Raw genomic sequence first — 21,609 nt, forward strand, 5'->3', positions numbered from 1 at the left:
TCAAATCCCCTAGGCAGTCTATTGCTATCATTTCTGCTGCTACTGACTGTGTGACCACCCTAGGCTGAAAAAGTATAAACTTTTTAAATACTTCTTTACACTCTTCCCCCTTTTCCCTACCAACATTTAGAAACTGATCAAGCAAAAACTGTAAGTATTTTGACAAGTATTGAATAACTACAGATTTGCCAGGAAGAAAATAGACTATTGGGGCTATTTCTGTTGCTTGAAAACACAAGCTCTTACCAGAATATTCTATTCAGTGTTTCCCAAACTTGAGTAAATTACCCAAATTGGATAAAGTTCCTTTTGTTTGGTAAAAGGTAAAGGTAAAAGTTCCCCTCTCACATATATGCTACTCATTCCTGACTCTAGAGGGCGGGGCTAATCTCCGTTTCAAAGCCAAAGAGCCAGTGCTGTCCAAAGACGTCTCCATGGTCATGTGGCCGGCATGACTAAATGCCAAAGGTGCATGGAACGCTGTTACCTTCCCACCAAAGGTGGTCCCTATTTTCCTATTGGCATTTTTATATGCTTTCGAACTGCTAGGTTGGCAGAAGCTGGGACAAGTAATGGGAGTTCACCCCATTACGCGGCACTAGGGATTCGAACCACTGAACTGCCAACCTTTCGATCAACAAGCTCAGCGTTTTAGCCACTGAGTCACCACGTTCCCTATTTTGTTTCATAATGATACACAAATCCATTACCCAATCACCATGGGATGTTTAAATAAGATAATAATAACAGCTTACTTTTTGGTAAGCTGTTTTGGGTAATGAAGAAAAGCACTTTGGGAAGCACTTTCTAACTGTTCAGAAAAATGTACAAAAATATTACAAAATTGTCTGGAATTCAGATAATTGGTGAAAGTAGGATGAGGGATTCATTTCTTTTAACCCTGGATACATAAGCAGACTTATTCAGTTGCATGGTGCCTGTCCATTAGAATGATATCCTCCAGACATTTGTGCAGTTCCCACTCTTATAATGCTCTGTAAATTATTCAGAACCTGGTATGGGGTTAAAATGGATGTGGAGCCATTTCTTCTTTAACTTAGTTTTGTTTAATTTAAGGCTCTTAATATTGTATAATCTATATCTCTTTAAGAAGATCTTTTTTTAACAGAGAACAGACTGGATATGAACTAATTGGATATAAATTAACCACAGCAAATATGATGGATTCTTGCATTTTCCCAAGCACATCAATAATAGTTCTGGGATGCATAATACAAAAAGGGGTGGCATTATGTTAGCATCATGTTCATTTGACTTCTTTGTAGTCTTAATAAGCCCAGCTGTGGATAAGCAGATCCTTGAATTTTTAACCCAAATACCATGAAAAATATGAGTCAGCTTATCTGCAGATGGTGCAATTTAATGGATTTAAATGGTTAAAAAATGCAAGGATCCTGTTATCTGCAGATGGGCTTATACATGAGTATATATGGTAGTTCAACAAACTGGCAGTTTTCTATAAATATATGCATGGTGAGTTACCCAACATGTTTAATGCAAGCTATGTCATTTTTCATTCAAGACTACTGATCATATAAATGAAAATGCAACTTAGCTTTTATATTAGCTTCCTTTTAGCAAAAGGAAAAGAAAAATACACTGTTCATAGACTGGAAAGAGTAAACATAGGCATATATTAATTTGTAAAATGTTAATGATGGATAAGCTTAAGAAAAAGAAAAAAAAGGAGAGGAATATCCAATATAATGTTATAGTGAGTTTTAAATTAGTGAAAAAAATAATACGTGTTTTCAACTGTCTGTTTTTTTGTGATTTACAAAGCCTTCCAATAATTCCCTTCAATTTCTGAAGCAAATAAACATGTACCAAGATATTAAAGATTTATTGAAAAAAATCCCCACATATATTTAACACAATTTTGGGGGAGTGAGAATGAGCTGACTAAATATTTATTATTTAAATGGTGGACAGACTCTATATATTTATTTGTTCCTCTGTAATCCTCTCTGAAGTTTTATGAATATTGCAGAAGATTGGTCAATAACATGCTTTAACTAATCCAGCATAACAATTAGGAAATGTTTAGGATAATATTGTTCTTAGCAAATATTGCATAAATGTGCCAAATAGCATGACTGGAACATTGTAAGCTCCCTAAGCTAAGGGCTTCTGCTAGTTCCTATCAGTCTATCAGTACTTATTAGTGCTGCCAAGCAGCTGGATAGACAATTCTTTTTCAATGGCCACTTGATTTATAGCAACAAGTTAATTCTGAAGAGAAATAAGAATCACAGTTATGGCACTATTACTTTAGGTTATTTAAGCATAAGATACATGACTACAGATTCATCAGAATTCTCTCACTTGCAAATTTCATAGTCAATCTAGATTTTATAAGACAAGCAGACAACATGAATCTACTTTACTTCCCTGTCTTCCAACCTCAAATTCAGAGCCAACAGAGGTACCCAGCAACCACCTCCCCACACACATTCACTCTATAGCAAAGAAGGTGGGATCAGATTTTGATGAGATAGCTTCACATGAAAGATAAGATAACATTCTTTATTAAAGATTTAGAGAAACACTTTCCTCCTTGGCAGCTTTTGGAAGTGTGGACCCCAGCTACTACAATTCCTCAGCCAGCACAGGAACAGTGATTTAAAATGCTGATTTAGATGATGGAAGTAGCCAACTTTCATATTTTTTTGCCTTCCACACATACACATCCCCCTATGACAAACTTTGAGCTCAGCGGTGGTTCCCTTCCCTTCCCTACTGGTTCACAAATGTGCATGTGCACATCTTCCGCCCATGTGCAAGATCTTCTGCACATGTGTAGATCCTCGAAAATATGGAAAAATGGGACATCATGATGTCTGCGTGGGTGGGCGGGGCATCCCGCAGTCGCTCCTACCAGTTCACTTGAACAGATAGAACCGGCTGAATACCACCATTGTTTGAGCTATTGGGTAATGGCCTAGCACTATCTGAATGCTTCCTATTTTTCCTGAGTTCGCCTTGCCTGATTCTCTGGCTAGCTTGGGACTTGGATGGGAGCATTGGAAGCAAACTTTAGAAAATCAATTCCTTGCTCTTAAGGGAAATGATTCTACCACTAGGAGGGCAACAATGTTACATTATCTTGGAAGTGAACTTCATTTTTAAAGGGGCCAGCTGTCCGCAAGGAATATAAATCCTTCCATCCCCCACTATCCTGTCACAGCTGAAGAAGCTTCTTGGATGAGAAGTGAAACGTCTTCAAAGAAAAAACAAAGAAGTCCAGTTGCCTCCTGAAAAAAAGCACCTTTGGGACAACCATGACCTGGATGATTGAGAATCTCTACAGACTTTCAATTTTAAAACCATGCCTGATGCAGAAAGTGCTGAAGATTATGAAAAAGCAAAATTTCCACCAATATCTCAGTCAAGAGGACAAAATGGATTTAGAACAATGTAGTTTCTAGCAGGCACGTCAAAAAGAAACTGAATGACAATTATACCTAACTGTGTCGACCAACCTGATCCTGTGCTTTTACAATCCCAGACCACGAAATATGAGTTTAAATAATAAAAAGGGTACTCCTGAACTGAAAGACAAGTTCTCGGTGTGACCTACATGTTCCAGCCTTCATTTGTACCTATGTGGCTCTTCTTTTTATAAGCCTCTTCAACCTATGTTCAACAACTTGTGTTTCTTTTTTTTCAATTTCCTCTGGCTGTTGAACAGTAGAAGCTGAAATTGCAAAGATACAACTACAAAGGGCTTTATTGTTCAGGCAGAAATAATCCAGTTGATTATTTCTCAAGATATCAGATTGCTAATACAATTCCATACTGTGATACTTTAAATTTGGTTGAAGAGCATATGAATGTTATTCTGTCTCATGCTGTTCCCAAAAAACTCACTTCCAGAAATGGGGATTGCTGCACAACAGGATTTGTGGGGAAAAAGCAGTCATATCAACTATTTCCAATGGTCAATGGAAAATTCTCCTGAATAGTGTTGCCCCCACATGACTATTGGAGAATAAGCTGTTGCTTCTCTGTGACTAAAAATCTTAGTGGAAAAATGGCTACAGACATAAACTTTCTCCTTCATGGCCTTTGTTTAGTTGTTGCTTAGTTTCTCCAGCATCGTTCTAGTGAGCTGCCTATGATAGGCACCAGGAGATGATAAAGACTAGCATGTCCTGTGATAAAAGACTTTGTTTGTAGGAATAGATACACTTGTAGCTCTCTGCCATTATTTTAAAAGTATTTTTATGTACACTAAGAGATTATGCACAGAAGGCAAATTCCTCGTGTGTCCAATCACACTTGGCCAATAAAGAATTCTATTCTATTCTATTCTATTCTATTCTATTCTATTCTATTCTATTCTATTCTATTCTATTCTATTCTATTCTATTCTATTCTTTCTCATCTTTCCCATCACCAGCTTAGGACAGTGCAGATTTTTGAGCTCCTAATATAGTTGTTTGTTTTTCATTATTGCATTCATAATTTCTTAGCGAAACTGCTCATGATTGTAATAACAAAAAACAAACAACTTTATTGGGAGATCAAAAATCTGCACCGTCTTAAGCTGGCAATGGGTAAGATGAAACAGTAATTCTAAAGCTGGACAAAATTTTCTGAGCATATGGTGTATTTACTAGTCTTGAAAGTGGTAATGGAGTGCTTTTTTATGCCAGGAATTATATCTGCCATGTTTTTGGAATTTCACACATCACACATCACCTGTCATAGGTCACAGTTGGGAAAATTAAGAGAGTTAAATCGGCTTTCAAAAACATTGTTTAAGCTGCCACAACAGAAGTTGCTAACCTGCTGCAAGAACTGCTTAAATTTATTTTAAAATTCCACATCAACCGCAGTAGAATGATTTGGCAAAAATTGTAATGAGACCGTATGCAGATAAACCTAAGCAAGCTACAGAGATGCACTTTTATTTTTCCCATGATGATAAGGTGGCAGAGTTATGTTTACTCATCCAGCAGCTATATGCTGTATCTACCCAAACAACGGATTGCTTGAAAGCTGCATATACACAAATTCCATTGGGTCATATGCAGAAAACACTGCTAGATCTGAAAAATATAAAGAGAGATGGGCTAGGTTCACAGCACACCTGATGTTTTTAATATCTCCAAGCTAAGTGTTTAATATACAGCAAGAACATGCTCAGATTCTCTTGAATGAAAATAGCATCCTTTGTGCAATTTTGAACCCGAAGTTTCTACTTGGATTTTTAAAAATGTGAACAGGTTCACTGAATACCTTCTGCTTCCTGTTCATGGAAAAATACATTGGGAATAAAGGTGCCAAGTGTTCCCACTCTACTAACTTAGATCAATGAAAAGATCAATCTCTTTCAGTTTTGTTTTAGCCAATTATCTCTTAGCAGCGTGCACAAAGTTAATTTTATGCATGGTGTTGCCCCATGCTAAAACTGATCCAGATTTACTTTGAACACCACACTGTACATAAAATCGGATGAAGCCAATCTTGGATGAATTTATAGAGGAGATATAGAAGCAGACATTAGTGTGCTGAACACATCCATTTTTTTTCCACAGTGTGCTGCTGAACTTAGATTAATAAAAATGTACAGATAAGAATCAGATTTTTTATTAAAGTATGCTCAAACAGCTTCGATGCCTGACTACTCCCTGAGAACATGGGCTGGAAACGTGCCAGCCTCTCTTCTTTGATTACGTGTGCTGCTTATCATATTTAATATGAGGTTTTCTCTGAGAAATGCAGAAATAAACTGAACAGCTGCAAGTTATTTGATTTAAAACTGTGCTTACATTCAGTAGTCTACTGTGACAATGTATACATCTCTCCTGACCTTATTGATTTTTTTTAAAGGACTTGTGGAGATAGTAACTGGATGTTGGTATCCCCACTGTTTCCTTCCTATCGTCCTCAGAAAATATTATAGTTGTTTCAGGAAAACATTTACAACAATTCTCCCTATTTCCCTTGCCATTTCTGTTTGTCTATTTAATTTTGGATACACAGTCACAAAAATTAATTAGAAAACTAAATTATAAGAGCAGAGATAATATTCACATACTACAGTCTTTAAAAAAGCTAGTCTTTGCTAATGGAGATGCAGAAGTAAAATCAAATACTGTAATGAACAAGAAAACACAGCATCAGGCCTCCCACTCTTTCTCTTTTCTTTTCCCTCCAAAAGTAATATGTGAGTTTTTCTCCTCACATATTACCTTTTTTCTCACACCTGTTATTGATTGTCACATCTATTTCCACCAGACATGTTCAGCCTGTCTTTTATTTTCTTCTTATAGGTAGTATTCAAAATCACAATTTAGCCCTGAATCTTTGGTCATTGCTTGAAGTGTTTATTAAGTGAGATGTTATGTGATTACTTCACTAAATGGCTGCAATCGCAGCACTGCTGGTTGTTGTCATTAAGGGATCTCTCAGGTCATTAAGCCAATGGAGTGGCAAGAGGACTCTCTCTCATTTCTGAATTCCCCATGCTGCATCCATCCCAAAATCTAAACAGGATTTTGGTGTAGAGAGTTTACAGCATGGGGCATTTGCAGCCAGCCCCCAGAGACAAGAGCACCTTTTGTTGTTTATGGGCACTGGCTGCAAAAACCTCTGTTGTGACCTCGGCTTCCTGAGTCATTAAAACAAACAAGTAGTCCCAAAAACCTTTTTTATTGCAACAGCTGTGAATTACATTCATTCTTCATTCACAGCTGAGTCCCAATTAGTTGCAAAAAGTCCTTTGGGAGAAGTCCTTCGGGATAATCACCAACCTTTATCTCCCTTGACACGCTACCTAAGACCTACTTGGCAAAGCCACAGGGAGTCCAGAATCAAACAGAGATGCTGACTGGGAACAGAATTAACAACGTTGCTTTCCTGCAAGGGACCCATATGCCTTTGCTCCTCTTTTAAGCCTTATGGGAGGGGCCAATTATCTCCAGGCCTTACTCCTGAGTCGTCCCTTTTGTTTTAACTGTTCTTGCCTTCTGACAGCTTTGCGCATGGGTGTACTAGGAATGGGCTCCTTCTATTCCTCTGTCTCTCTGATGTCTGACTTTGGAGGCTCTGGAGTCCGTGTATAACTCCCAGATGACCCTGGCCCCATCTCTGCCTCCAACACAGAGCCCTCGTCTGAGCCTTTCTCAGACTCCAGGACTGGCCTATGTTGCTCCCCAGCCTCTTCACTGTCCAACTCTGCTGCCACCTCCGCAGGCTGGTGTTGGACCACAACAATGACAGTACAGATCCTGCTTTTTGCTTTTTAATAGGGGTAGCTCTGCACTCTATTGTTGATTCCTAGAACCTGCTACGATTATGTTAAATTTCAATGCCATATTATTGAATTACCATGGTGAAAAAATCATATTTTTGATGGGGGTTGTATAGAATGGTAATAAAATAGATAAATAATGCACCAATGATCAAAAAGAATTAAGATACCAATTTTAATAAAGTGGGAAAATAACCCATGCACCACAAGCAAGAAACAAAAAGAAAACCAAGCCTGATAATTTTGGTGATATCTTCATGTCAAATTCATATACTGCATTCTTTTGAAATGTCTTCAGATTCAGTTTATTCAAAAGAATAATTTATTCAGAAGAATTTAGATAAATGAATAGGTGCTAATTTTTCATCTGTTTTTCCTTAGTAGATTTTCACTGCCCAGCTAATATCACCTTTTCTCTTTCTGGGTCCTTTCCTGAAATATACAGTTCTGACACTTCCTTTACTGATTAGGAGCATATTCTAGTAGATTTTTAGCCCTCGGCACAAAATATGTAAGGTCCCAAGTAGAAGCTCATCTAAGTTTAATTAAATTTCTCTAACCTATTAACCATCAGAAGTATTGGAACTGCAATTTCCATGAGGGATTTGTTCTCCCAAATATATCTAGTGAATTTCAGACAGGAAAAAGTTGCTCAATGTGAAACTGTGCAGAAAAAAAAATTAAGTACACACATAAGGATTTGGAAGAAGTAGCAGTAACAGAGTTGGAAAGGACCTTGGAGGTCATCTAGTCCAACCCCCTGCTCATGCAGGAGACCTACTGTATACTAGGGATTCGAACCTCCGACCTTTCTGATCGACAAGCTCAGCGTCTTAGTCACTGAGCCACCTAGGGAGCCGCAAGAAGTATTTGAACCTAATGAACAGTAAGTAGCTGTTGTCTTTATAACCATGCAAGGTTTGAAGCATTTTTTCAAATAATTTTTGAGTACTACAGTCCTAAAGGGAGAAAAAAAAAACACCTGTCAGCTACCCAAGTGGAATAGCTCTTTCCAAAATCATGTTTGTTCTTTCTCAAGCTGTCACAATGAAAAAATAATAAGTGTAACTTTCCTGTGTTCAGGAACCAATACGTATTAAAATCTTTCCCTACAATTATGTACTTCATTCATGAAGGACTGTCAGACTTATTTATAGAGCTTTGCACTTATTTACATTCATGTTTCTTGGGGGAGAAGTCATAAAATGGATGCAAATGTTAGAACTTTCAAATCTATTCATAAAAAGTATACTCTTCATTTCTGCATTGTTTGCCTGATGTTGTCAATCAGGCAAGCCCCATGCATATGTACATTTGTGAGCACGCATACCTACAAATATGCACTATAGTTTGAAAAATATATAGAGCCAATCATAATCAGATTGGGCTTTTGAGCAGATAAAGTACAATTCCATAGGGAATATAATGGTCGATAATTAATCAGTTGAATTCAGAAAAATCAGAATAAAGAGATGAGACTGAAAGAGGCACTTACCTCTAGTGGTTTGGATGTTTGAAAAATGGGGCTATGATGAGTAAATCTGCTTCACCCACACATTGAGAGTATTTAAACCAGTTTGAGATGGGGCTTTGTGCTGAAGTATTTAAAAGAGCTATGATTTTTGGCAGCTTAAAAAACACCTGCAGATTTTAGAAAAAGATCGTTATTATTTGAAAGATTGAAATACAATCTATTTATATCATAGACATATGCACATTCATAATAAAAGTAGACAGTACTACAGTCTCAATGGCTTTTTCATTTCACATGATAGCATTATTTTTGTATGTTCGATGGATAGATAGATAGATAATGATGCCATAAGAAATGGAAGGGCCATTGAGGCTGCATAGCTATCTGCTTTAGTATGAGTAAATTTTATTGAATTCAGCCTGGGTAGATATGCATTGAAAAATATTCAGTTCTGCCTCCAGAGATTCCAGAAATCTCTAGTGGGGATTGTCCAATATAATTTCAACCACTTCTGATCTCTACTCCTGGAGAATTAAGATTAAACCCCACTCTGAAAGAGTTTCTTATATATGTGCAAGTCTTCATTAAAAAAAAAAGAATAATATTGGAAGAATCTGTATTTATATCAGCTAATCAAGGTATATCTCTTACTTCATTTTCAGCGTAGAAATACAGAACAACAGAGTTGGAAGGGACCTTGGAGGTCTTCTAGTCTAACCCCCTGCTCAAGTAGGAGACCCTATTCCAGTCATGGCTAACTTTTTCGGCACTTATTCTCTCTTCCTTCATATATTTGATTTGCAGTTCAGTCCCAATTCAGTTTTTCCAGGTGACCAAACTACTTATTTCATACTGGTCATTTTCTTTTGCATTCTACCTATATTCATTCAGCACCCATTCATCCTTGACATAATGTTTTCTTATTTTAATTCTCAAGTATCCATTGCCACAGCAACTGACTTGCTTCTATGATTCTCCTAATGTATCCAGTTCTTAACCATAACATTTGTTGCATTAAAGGAGGATTTTTAAAATGGTATTTTATCTCAAATAGGGATTCGAGGATTTTTTAATTAATAGGTTCAGCACCATGAAAAATGTTTTAAAATCCCTAAATTAAACTTTCTAAAATTTACTGAAAATCATCTGAGTTGTCAGCCAAGACCATAACATCATCTGCATTTCCATCCCTAATATGCCTCAAGCATTTCCCAAACATTTATTGTGTCCATAAATATTTATCACACATCATTGTCTTCCTTCCTGTTAAATAAACCATTTAATAAGCATTCTATTTTTTATCACCCATGCTATATTTCCATCATATTTTATAGTATTCTTATGGCATTCAGCAGCTAACTTTCAGCTCCATAACTTCTAAAATTCAAACCTACTCATATTGTCATATGTTCATATCATCTGCAGAAACTTTTTTTTAATCCCACCGCTTCAACTAACTAGCTTTTCATTGCTAACTGAATCTGGGGAGGTTATTTTTAAGTACAGGTTAAAATAATTTCATCATTTTTAGTCATTTGAAGTTTAGCATAAGTAAATCAAATAGAACAAGTAAGTAAAACAAGCAAGCAAACATATATGACAATTTCTATATTTGATATTTTCTCACCAATAATTCTTATTCTAATATCCAAAACATTCCTTCTAGGATTCTGCACATTGTTTAATCCCTTGATATTCCATCTGTTTGTTTGTTTTTAAATATTTCAAGAATGTATCCCTTCTAAATTATCTCAACACATTTCTGAATAAGAGAATGCTTTAGAGGAAAAAGTCCACTTCCCTTACCAATATGCAGAGTGGAAAAGAATTAATCTTGGATTTCATTTATTTCTGTATGTTATGATTTAACATTTAGTTCATAGGTAAAGGAAAAAGTTACAATTATGAGTATATGAAGAATAATTGTATAGAAAACATCAAGTGAATAATAATATCATACAAAAGCAAATGTAAATTGTGGTACCTTTAAATGCCACATGATTCAGAAATTGTATGAAATGTGAGTTTTTGTTTTATTTTTATATTATTCATTTTGCAGAAGAAGCAAGACAAGGCATAAAAAAGTAAATAATAAAATTATTTTCATTTAAAAGAAAACCAATCAACCATAGCAATAATCCCCAGTAGACAGGATGGTTTAAAAATGTTAAAATGGCAGCTCTATCTTACTAATGATATTAATCAGAAGCAGAGAGGTGCTAGTGACAGCAGCTTCCTCATAGGAGCTCTTGAGACATGGGCAACATTACTTGATTGATAAGATGTCCTATACGTCCTAAGCAATACTTTCAATTACATCCCAAATCTAATTCTAATAGAATTAGAATACTAATTCTATTCAATCCAGGTAGGTATATTCATCATCGTCAGTTCCATTTAATGGGAAACCTGCTATATTCACTTCTGAATTTAGATAGTTTTCATAGGCATTTCCCTCCATTGTGGTATTCTTCTCTTTGAAACACACCTCTCTTTTACACATATATCAAATATTTACCATTTATTAAACATTTCATATTGATATAGTGTCAAATATTTTTTAATGTATTTCCTATCCTTTCTTCAGAATCCAATATTTGAGAAGCCAGAGTCAGTTTGCATATTTTCTATCATCTCTAGCACATTTGACTTTGCAAACATGTCCAGAAATGCATATTTTTTTATGCCTTTCAAGACATTATACTCTCTTGTCACCAGAATCCCAAAAGTATTTTTCTCTTTTCTTTAATGGAAAATTATAGATTATATAAAGCCAATATTTTCTCCCTTAGAGGGACAAGAAAAAGAAAAAGAAAGAGAGAGAGAGAGAGAGAGAAAGAGAAAGAGAAAGAGAGGAGAGAGGGAGACAGAGACAGAGGGAGGGAGGGAGACAGAGTGGGGAGGGAGGGAGGTAGAGAGAGAGAAAGAGAGAGATTTTGTAGATCTAGGATCCTTTTAAAATTTATAAATATTTCATCAAAAACACATAAGTAGTTTTTGATGGTGGTGTCCCAAATCCAGCAGAACCTTAAACTAATATGCTGTTAAAGTTTAGCTCCTATATTAAACTTTAGCTCCTATATTAAATGATTGGATATATTGTTGTTAATTGTGAAGTCATGTCTGACCCATCGTGACCCCATGAACAACGTTCCTCCAGGCCTTCCTGTCCTCTACCATCCTCTGGAGTCCATTTAAGCTCACACCTACTGCTTCAGTGACGCCATCCAGCCACCTCATTCTCTGGATTGGATATATAGTTCTGATTAAATGTTTTTCAGGCTAGAGCTACATCACACTGAATATATATGATATATGACACTCTACAGGCAATGTTTTCGTTGTTTGACTCCATTAATAGTAATAGTGTGATAGTAATCGTAATTCTTTATTGTCATTGCACCTCATACAATGAAATTAAATGCCATCTTCAGTGTACATTATACATAAAACAAAACACACATCCTTCACATTCTATACAATTGAATTGAAAACTGTATAGCATATAATATTGCATTAATATTGCACTATACAGTAGAATTCAATATAGTTACTACTCTGGGATAGAAGCTGTTTTTCAGCCTATTTGTCCTTGTTTTCATTATCCTGTATTGTCTGCCAGATGGTAAAAGTTCAAAAAAGAGTGCCCAGGATGAGATGGATCTTTAAGAATATTTTGAACTTTCTTAAGGCAGCAGGAGCTATAAAGCTCTTTCAAAGAGGGGAGAGGGCAACCAATGATCCTCTGTGCAATGATGTTAACTGTCTGGAGTGTTCTGATAGGAGAAGAGGAAAGAGTAGAAAGGTTGAAAAATTCCAGTGTGCCATATCAACTGTGTCAGTCCTATAACTAACAGTTTAGGTAAGAAGTTTAGGCAAGAAGCACAATGAACTAGCTCTATCTTTATTGTTAGGTTACATTAACATAATCTTGCCAGTCTGACAGTATTTCTCTCCTTTCCTTTTTCTCTGCAGAACACTAGGAGAACCTTTTCTGAAACACTTTCTATTCAATGGCCCCTTCTCTGTGTTGAGACATCTTTTAAATGCTGGTTATCCAATCTGTAGCTCTTCCTCCTGTCTCTCTTGGTCAATGCTACATACCATTATTCTATGAGCTCAGAGAGGAAAGTAAATCCAGGCCTGATGAATTAAATCCAATATGCAAAGCAGGATATGTAACTTCTAAACAGTCACCATACATTATGTTATTTTTCTATTCCCCTAAATGTTAAACAGCTTGAATATATCATCTCTGCTCTCATTAACATTGCAGACTGACTAAAGTCTGACTAAAGTCACCTTAACTCCTTCCTTCCTTCCTTCCTTCCTTCCTTCCTTCCTTCCTTCCTTCCTTCCTTCCTTCCTTCCTTCCTTCCTTCCTTTCCACTCTTTTAAATGTATTTGTGATGATGGATCCAGCTATCCATCTCCTGTCTGAATAGAAGGAGTCTCATTGATTTGGAATATTCCAGTCCTGAAAATGAATTATTCTCCAATGATATGCATTTATGACTGAATATTGAGTGAAATCTCATATGACTATAACTTTATGAGCTTCAGGAAGTTCTAATTACAAAAAGTTTTTAAATTATCATTCCAAGATATCCCTTCATCTTATCTGCACCTGTTTCTCATACTACTATTAAAGATTTCTTTGCTCTCATTTCTCAATAAAAATAATGCCCTCATTCTTTTTCAAGGTGATATATCTAAAAATTGGCATTCTTGTCATCTCCTAGCAAGATTTTTTTTAAAAAGACAGAGACAATATGAGTAAATCTACATAGGCTTTGCTTAATCAATCTACTTTAGCTACCGTCTCTATTCTAGTAATCTACTTTAAAGTTTAACTCCAGATTAAAAACCAAAACAAACAAAAAATAAGCACCGTAACACATCATCTTTCCAAACATCATCTTTCAATATAATTTGATGCTAAACTACTAATCACGGGAAAAATAGATTTTAATGTGGTTAATCTTGAGATTCAGTCTTAGTTCTTATTGTGCAAGAAGCTATGATACATACTGCAGAACAAACTAAAAGAGTCAACTTTTTGCCCTAATGTCGTGTCCCACTCCTTCGCTGACGGCTGGGTCTGTAAAGTCTGTCTCAAGCGTGGCCACGAAGCCTCTGCAGCTTTGCCAAAGTCCTGTCAGAGTTCTCAGGGCAGGCAGGAATCCAAGGTGTCACTTCAGCAACCAGATTAGACTTTGCCTGACTCAAAGAATGCCAGAAAGCAGATCCTTTATACAGGCCATGGGGTGTGGCTCCATGACTCAGCACTTATCCAGGCCTGCCCCTCCCTTCCTTTTGCTGACGTCACCTCTCCATTCTGCAGAAGCGTGGATCTGTCCACCCTTCGTCTGCCTGCCCAGCTGCCGGCAATTCTAGCTCATGACTGGCTTCATGCTCATCATGCTCACACACTGTGGGGGGGAGGTTTATTTGCTCGGTCTGTCCGGGCATGGTGCCAGGACTGGGGGCTGGAGGCATGTCACGCCATTCGTCTTCATTATCAGTCTCTGGCTAAAATAGCAGGAGATGGGAGGGGCCCGGCTGTGGAGAGGGGGGCGGGCGAGGCACAACACCTAAACTCATCTTCCCTCCTTAAATTTCATGTTTGTGTTTCCATAATCCACTCAAAATCCACTTATTTTCATGCAAATAAACTCCATAAATAAACTAGTTAGCTATTGTTAATAGCTATAGTTAGCTATAGCTACACGCAAGTAAACTAGTCTTTCTGAGTTTTCAGGTTAAACACATATTTCTTTCATCCATAGTTCTCACATGCATTCTCTGGATATAAATGGCATATGTGAATTTGATGGTTAGATCAGCCTTTTAATGCAATTGTTTCTCACTTTCTGCATGGAATTGTTTTCTTTTTCTGTCCTCGTTTCAACACTTTTTGACTTCGGATCCCAGAAAGGGATTGCTGATTTAGAGTTTCTAGAATATTTAATGGAGCTGTTCCTTCAGTCAGAGAGTAAAGTTTCAGTGTCATAGGCCAGAATATTCCACCACTGAAAGAGGAAAAATGAAAGAATGTAATACTAAACCAAAAAAGAAAATAGAGGGCTCAGCGCAATAGCATAACAACTACTCTGATGTGTCATCCTTCCACAGGCAAGCAAAGTACAAGTAGATTTCTGGAGGAAAGAGGAAGTAGATCAAAATAAAAAGAAAAGAGAGAGAAGGGATTTTATAAAATACCTATCTCATAATAATAATAATAATAATAATAATAATAATAATAATAATAATAATAATAATAATAATAATAATAATAATAATAATAATAATAATAATATAATTTTTATACCGCCCTTCTCCCGAACGACTCAGGGCGGTGAACAGGCAGATAAAATAATACAATACATTACAATAAAAACACTATTTAAAAAGTCTCAGTCAATTCACCTCAGTCAATCCAAGTCACTCCCAGTGATTGCCACTGCATTTGGGAATGTTGAAAATGGATTACTACAATACATCAGATAATCAGGAAATCAGATAATAATACACTACTTATATAAAGTGCATATAAATGACCATAATTGGATTGCTTGGAAGATGAGGACCATCTGTAAGTACATATTCAAACATTGTATTATTGTAGCCACTGCATGTGGGTTAATGCATTGTTTTTAATAAAGGCTGTATTAAGCAACAAGACTGTTGCTCAATACAGTTTATGATCAGAGGTGAAATCCAGCAGGTCATAACAGTTTCTGGAGAACAGATAGCAGAAATGTTGAGTATTTCGGAGAACCAGCAAATACCACCTCTGGCTGGCCCCGCCCCCATCTATTCTCTTCCTCCCAGCTGATCGGGAGGAAATGGGAATGTTGTAGTACCCTTCCCCTAGAGTAGGATGGGAATGGAGATTTTGCAATATCCTTTCCCTGCCATGCCCACCATGCCACGCCCACAGAACCGGTAGGGAAAAATTTTGAATTTCACCCCTGTTTATGATGTTCCTATAAAACTATTGTTCCCCTGTGAATACAAACTCTTAGTATATAAGAAAACAAACATAGGGGGAAAATAAAGACTAGAACCTAATGGTGCATAATTATCCATACTACAAGAACTTGCTACAATCTACAGAAAAATGGTATAACACGGTTCCTGAATTGGACATAAAATTGCTTTGGATGAAAGTTAATGGAAACAATGGTGTGATGATCAAGAAAGTTGGAAAGAATGTATGCTATTAGAAATAGCAAATGTGACCCCCAACTCATACCCTTCTGGGGAATGTTATGTATATAACTATAGGATCAGTAAAGGTCCTTTATTTATAATATTGAAAAGAGTTACCCAACATCTGACATCCTTGGTTTATTATATGGAAGGTTCTATGAAAGACCTCTATCAGAGAAATTAGAAAAGAACTTATAGTTAGAATAATAATTGAACAAATGTGGAATGTAATTCATTACAAATTGAACAGGGATCACCAATGTTATGTAACTTCAAGGGAGAAGGCTGCCGTTAACAGAAATATAGGTTTTAGTTTAATGGTTTTGTTGTTGTTGTTGTTAGTTGCAAAGTAGTGTCTGACCCATCATGTCCCATGGACAACGTTCCTCCAGGCCTTCCTGTCCTCTACCATCCTCTGGAGTCCATTTAAGCTCATGCCTACTGCTTCAGTGACCTCATTCTCTGTCGTTCCCTTCTTCTTTTACTCTCAGTCTTTCCCTCTCTTTTCCGGTGAGGAAAAGTTCATTGAAGACTCTTTTACAGTGAGTTCTTCCTTCTCATTAGGTGGTCAAAGTATTTGAGTTTCATCTTCAGGATCTGGCCTTCTAAAGAGCAGTCAGGGTTGATCTCCTCTAGGACTGACCGCTTTGATCACCTTGCAATCCAAGGGACTCGCAGGAGTCTTCTCCAGAACCATAGTTCAAAGGCTTCAATTCTTCTGCGTTCAGCCTTTCTTATAATCCAGCTTTCACAGCCATACATTGCAACAGGGAAAACCATAGCCTTGACTATACGTTTACTTGTTTAAAGTAAAGCAGTTGTTCCTTCTTATTCAGTGCTGGCCAGATCATGCTTTGAATATTGTTTCTAGTTCTGGATTCCACACTTTAAGAAGGATTGAAACAAATAGGATCAGATAATGGCAGTGACAATAAGGCCTAGAAATGAAGGCCTATTTATCAAAGCTAGAACTGGCAAGGGTAAGAGGAACCTGCTCAGACTAGAACACTAGAAAATTGTGATTGTATTTCACTAGGAAATCCATGAAAGAAAAGATTGAGAGGAGGCTATAATAGCATGGAAGATTGTCAATGTTTGTTCACTGACATCTAGAAAGCTGCTCACTGAATAATGGTACATAGATTCCAGTTGAAGAGCAGTTCATTAGTGAAACTAATTCCCAAAGAGGTGTTAAGTTCTTGTTTACTATACTTGTTTGAGTAGGAGCTGGAGACTCATCTGTTATGGATGGTTTTAATTTGGATTCCTGTATTGAACAAGGCTTTGAGTTCTCTAGTTTTAGGAATATATGAAATAATATAATGTAAAATAATCTTGGAATGAAGAACCATCGTGTGTATTTAAATATTAAAAGAAATCGTGGTTTCACTTGACCCATCTGTTTGACACTATAATGGTATGTAGAAATGACCTTAGGACTGTGGAGAAAGAGCTGCAGACTGACCAATGATCATTCCAAAGGAATCTCAGTCTACAGAAACAGAGGGAGGGCACGAAGAATTTCAGAAGGGATACTCCCTAATTTCCCAGAAAGTAAAAAGAAATGAGGGGGAAAATACTTGCAAGAATGTCATAATGTAACTTTACAATATATAGTCCTAGTAGTATCCATTGTTATGCTTTTTTATGGACTACGGCAAAGGGTTAATAGATACATTTAGTCAGAGGTGGTTTAAGATTATGATTAAAATTGACCTGATTTTTTAGTACATGTAAACCAGATGAACTAATATTTACTCAACTGTATATATAAGCACACTTTCCACCAGCATGTTCTAAAAGCCCAAGGTAGTTTCATGCCTGCTTAAGTGCATTTGATTTATTGTCTGAAAACAGGTTCTTCTGGGCTCATGTTATTACATATCCTTAGGTGTTCATCTTTGAATTTAATTTATACAGTGAGATCAGAGTCTCTTGGACAGCTATTTTATGGCTTTGGAGGAATGGCACAGACCTTGTGCCAGTGTAGGGCAAGGGGGGAGCTATATCTTGAGGCACAAGGAATTCTCAGAAGAAATCTAAAATTCAGTAATACGTGAAAACACATTTGCTCCATGAATCATATGTAACTTTACAACTGCTATTGGCTGCTGCTATTTTTTTTTAATTATTTCTTTGAAAACTGTCAAATAGTGACTTCAGATGCTGTCAGATTATTAAAATTCTATTAAAATGATTTTTGTTAAAAAATAAAATAAAATATTCATACATAGATAACATACATAATGAGAGATAGTTTAAAAAGAATCTTTATCTTTTTTCACCAGCAGTATATTACATCCTTAAAACAGTGCCATGTCCACCAATAATTTTAAAGCAAAAAGTTTGAATCCCTATCAGAATGTAGATCTTAACCCCTTTAGAAGCTTCATGGGACACCCTATAGCAACAATCTTAACCACCAGCATTGTGAATTGGTATTAAATAATTTAACATTGTTTAGCCTCTCAGAACTTGGAAAATATAGAAAATCCTGTTTCCACCCAAATATGTAACATAACTATTACCTTGTTTAACTATCCATTCTATTGTAGCTCCATGTCCTGTCCTAGTCCACACACAAATACACTTTATTGACACACTGCAAGCCTCTAAAGTTTCCCCAGATCTCATTCTCAAGAAATGTAAAGTCCCAATAAATTCAAGTTTGCACAACCAAGACACAGAGTTAAAGGCAAATGCAAAGTCCAGGCGCAAGGCATAAATCTGCAAATCCACACACAAGCTCTGAAGTCCAGGCACAGTCCAAAGGCCAAGCACAATAACAAAGGCCAAGGTCCAAGTCCAGAATCCAAGTGCAAAATTCAAGGTCCAATTACGAGGTCAGGAAACAAGGCATAGGTCTAGAATCATGAAAGCAGATGCCACAAAGTCAGACCATACAAACAGGAGGAAATGGGTGGGTGTCTCCAGCGTTGTTTGACCCCACACACTGGCCTAAGTAGCTGCCAGCCAGTGGGTTAGGAGGAGTGAGTCTGCCTCCTTGTGAATAGCCTCACCAACCTCCTTTGCATCTTGGTACATTCAGTTCTGTGTACCCTTGGATCTGGAGAGGAGGCAGTTCTTCCTCATCCTCACTCACTAACTGACTGCAGCTCTGTTCCTTCTTCACCCTGCACTTCTGGATGGTCATCCAAATTTCCCAGCTGCAGCTGTGTCTCTTCTCTCTCCTCTTCAGCCAGGCATTCTCCTGGACACCCTCCAATGCCCTTCTGAGGTTCTAGCCTCTCCTCCTCCTTTCACCATTCACTCCCAAGTCTTTGCAATGCTCCTCCACACTCCACTCCGAAACCCTTGAAACTGGCTCTTCCTTGCTTTCTGAGCCAGCATCTGGGGAAGCCATTACATGCTGGTCCAAATTACATTGTGCCTCCAATCTCTGAAGAGACACCTATTTTGTCTTCTGAATACGAAAACAAACTAAATGAGAAAGAGAATACTGTTATTACTGTAGCATCCTTCTCACAAGAGTTTGTGATTTGCTCACCTAATTTCTGGTTAAGAAGAAAGCCGACTGAACATACTACTAAATTAAAGAAAGGCATGAGTAAGTGACAGAGCTTCTTTCAAAGAAGCAAAGCTGTATTGTTCGGATTTTGTGTACCTAGTCTACTCCTTGTACGAGGCCTTTGTTTAATACGTTTGCAGTCCTGTGCCTACTGACTTGAATATAAGCTCAGCCACCTTTTTGGAATGCATTTTGGACTACATATGCCTAGTATGTTTTTATTAAACTAGTGTGGTTCACTAACAGACAGTAAGTACCACATGCGTCTTAATACTGCAAGGCTCGCATTAAATTTTTGCTAAAGAGTCAGAAGTGATCAGCTTTGCTTTAAAACAGCATGGTGCCCCTGACTGGGTCACAGTTCTTATAGGCCTTAACTAGTGTTTGCCTAATAAGGAGAAAGACAGACTACTTCATTTGACACAAAGGATTCTTTTTGCCCTGGTAAGAAGAATAATCTGAGCATAGAATATACTACTGTTCTTTTAAGGTTCAATAATTTAATATAAAAATGGGGTACATTTGTTTTTGAATCTGGATGGCCCTTGGTGTTTTGAAAAGAAAGTTAGACCTGGAAAATAAATGATGTCTTGTATAGGTAAAGGTAAAGGTTCCCGTCGCACATACGTGCTAGTCGTTGCTGACTCTAGGTCGGTGCTCATCTCCGTTTCAAAGCCGAAGAGCCAGCGCTGTCTGAAGATGTCTCCATGGCCATGTGGCCGGCATGACTCCACGCCAAAGGCGCACGGAACGCTGTTACCTTCCCACCAAAGGGGGTCCCTATTTTTTCTACTTGCATTTTTACGTGCTTTCGAAACTGCTAGGTTGGCAGAAGCTGGGACAAGTAACGGGAGCTCACCCCGTCACACGGCAGCACTAGGGATTCGAATCGCTGAGCTGCCGACCTTTCGATTGACAAGCTCAATGTCCTAGCCCCTGAGCCACCGCATCCCTTGATGTCATGTATAGCAAGGGACAATTGGACACCACAAGTTTATTAGGAGCCCTGGTGACACAGTGGTTAAAGAGCAGTATTGTAGGCAAATTCTGCCCACAGGCCAGAGTTTCATCCTGACAGGTTGACTCAGCCTTTCATTTTACCAAGATCAGTAAAATGAGGACCCAGATTGTGGGAGGCAATATGCAAATAATGCTTACATTGTTAGCTGCCCAGAAAATGCTGTAAAGCACTATGGGGCAATATATAAGCCTGAAATTCTTTGATGCTATGCTATGCTGTTAAAAAGATATTCTCTGAACAATGTAACCAGGAAATATTGGTGGTGGGATGATGCAAAATAGCTCTATTTTTCTATCTTTCTTTCTTTCTTTCTTTCTTTCTTTCTTTCTTTCTTTCTTTCTTTCTATCTATCTATCTGTCTGTCTATCTATCTGTCTGTCTGTCTGTCTGTCTGTCTGTCTATCATCTATCTATCTATCATCAGTGCACACAAAGATTAAACATGCATATACATTTACATGTGGGGCTTGGAAGTCTATATTCTGAAAGTATGGAGAATTAATTAACCAGTATAAATTAGAAAATGGCAACTTTTGCAGTGTACTACTTTTTATCACTACCAGCTCCAGTACCAGATATTCATTTCTTTCCACAAAAAATTAGTAACACTCACAATGATGTTGCCCTACCGTGATATTTCATATGAATGAGTATACTATTGAATGTATCATTTTCTTTGCTCTAGCATACATATATTATCTACATATCTGTTCAGATACATATGTCTTAATTTCTTTATCTCTTATCCCCATCTCAACTCTATTTCCTATAACTATCTGCTTTACTGTATATTTTAATGTTGACGATTATGATGAAACATGTTGTGCAATGCCATTATGCAAACTTCAAACTTTTGTACTTACAACCCAATGTTGGATGTAAGTATGTAAGTCACATGGCTTGTGTTATGACATTGCAACAGACATTACATCAATTACACTTCCATTTCCCCACCATCACTCTCTTTATTGGTGCCTTTAAGTCAGTCTTAATTCTGGTCATTGACTGGACAAGTCCCTACTGTTTTCTTGCTAAGGTTTGTCATTGAGTGCTTCCTAGGGCTGAGAGAGACTGGTCCAAAATCATCC

Source organism: Ahaetulla prasina, chromosome 5 (assembly GCF_028640845.1).
Source record: "Ahaetulla prasina isolate Xishuangbanna chromosome 5, ASM2864084v1, whole genome shotgun sequence".
Lineage (NCBI taxonomy): Eukaryota > Metazoa > Chordata > Lepidosauria > Squamata > Colubridae > Ahaetulla > Ahaetulla prasina.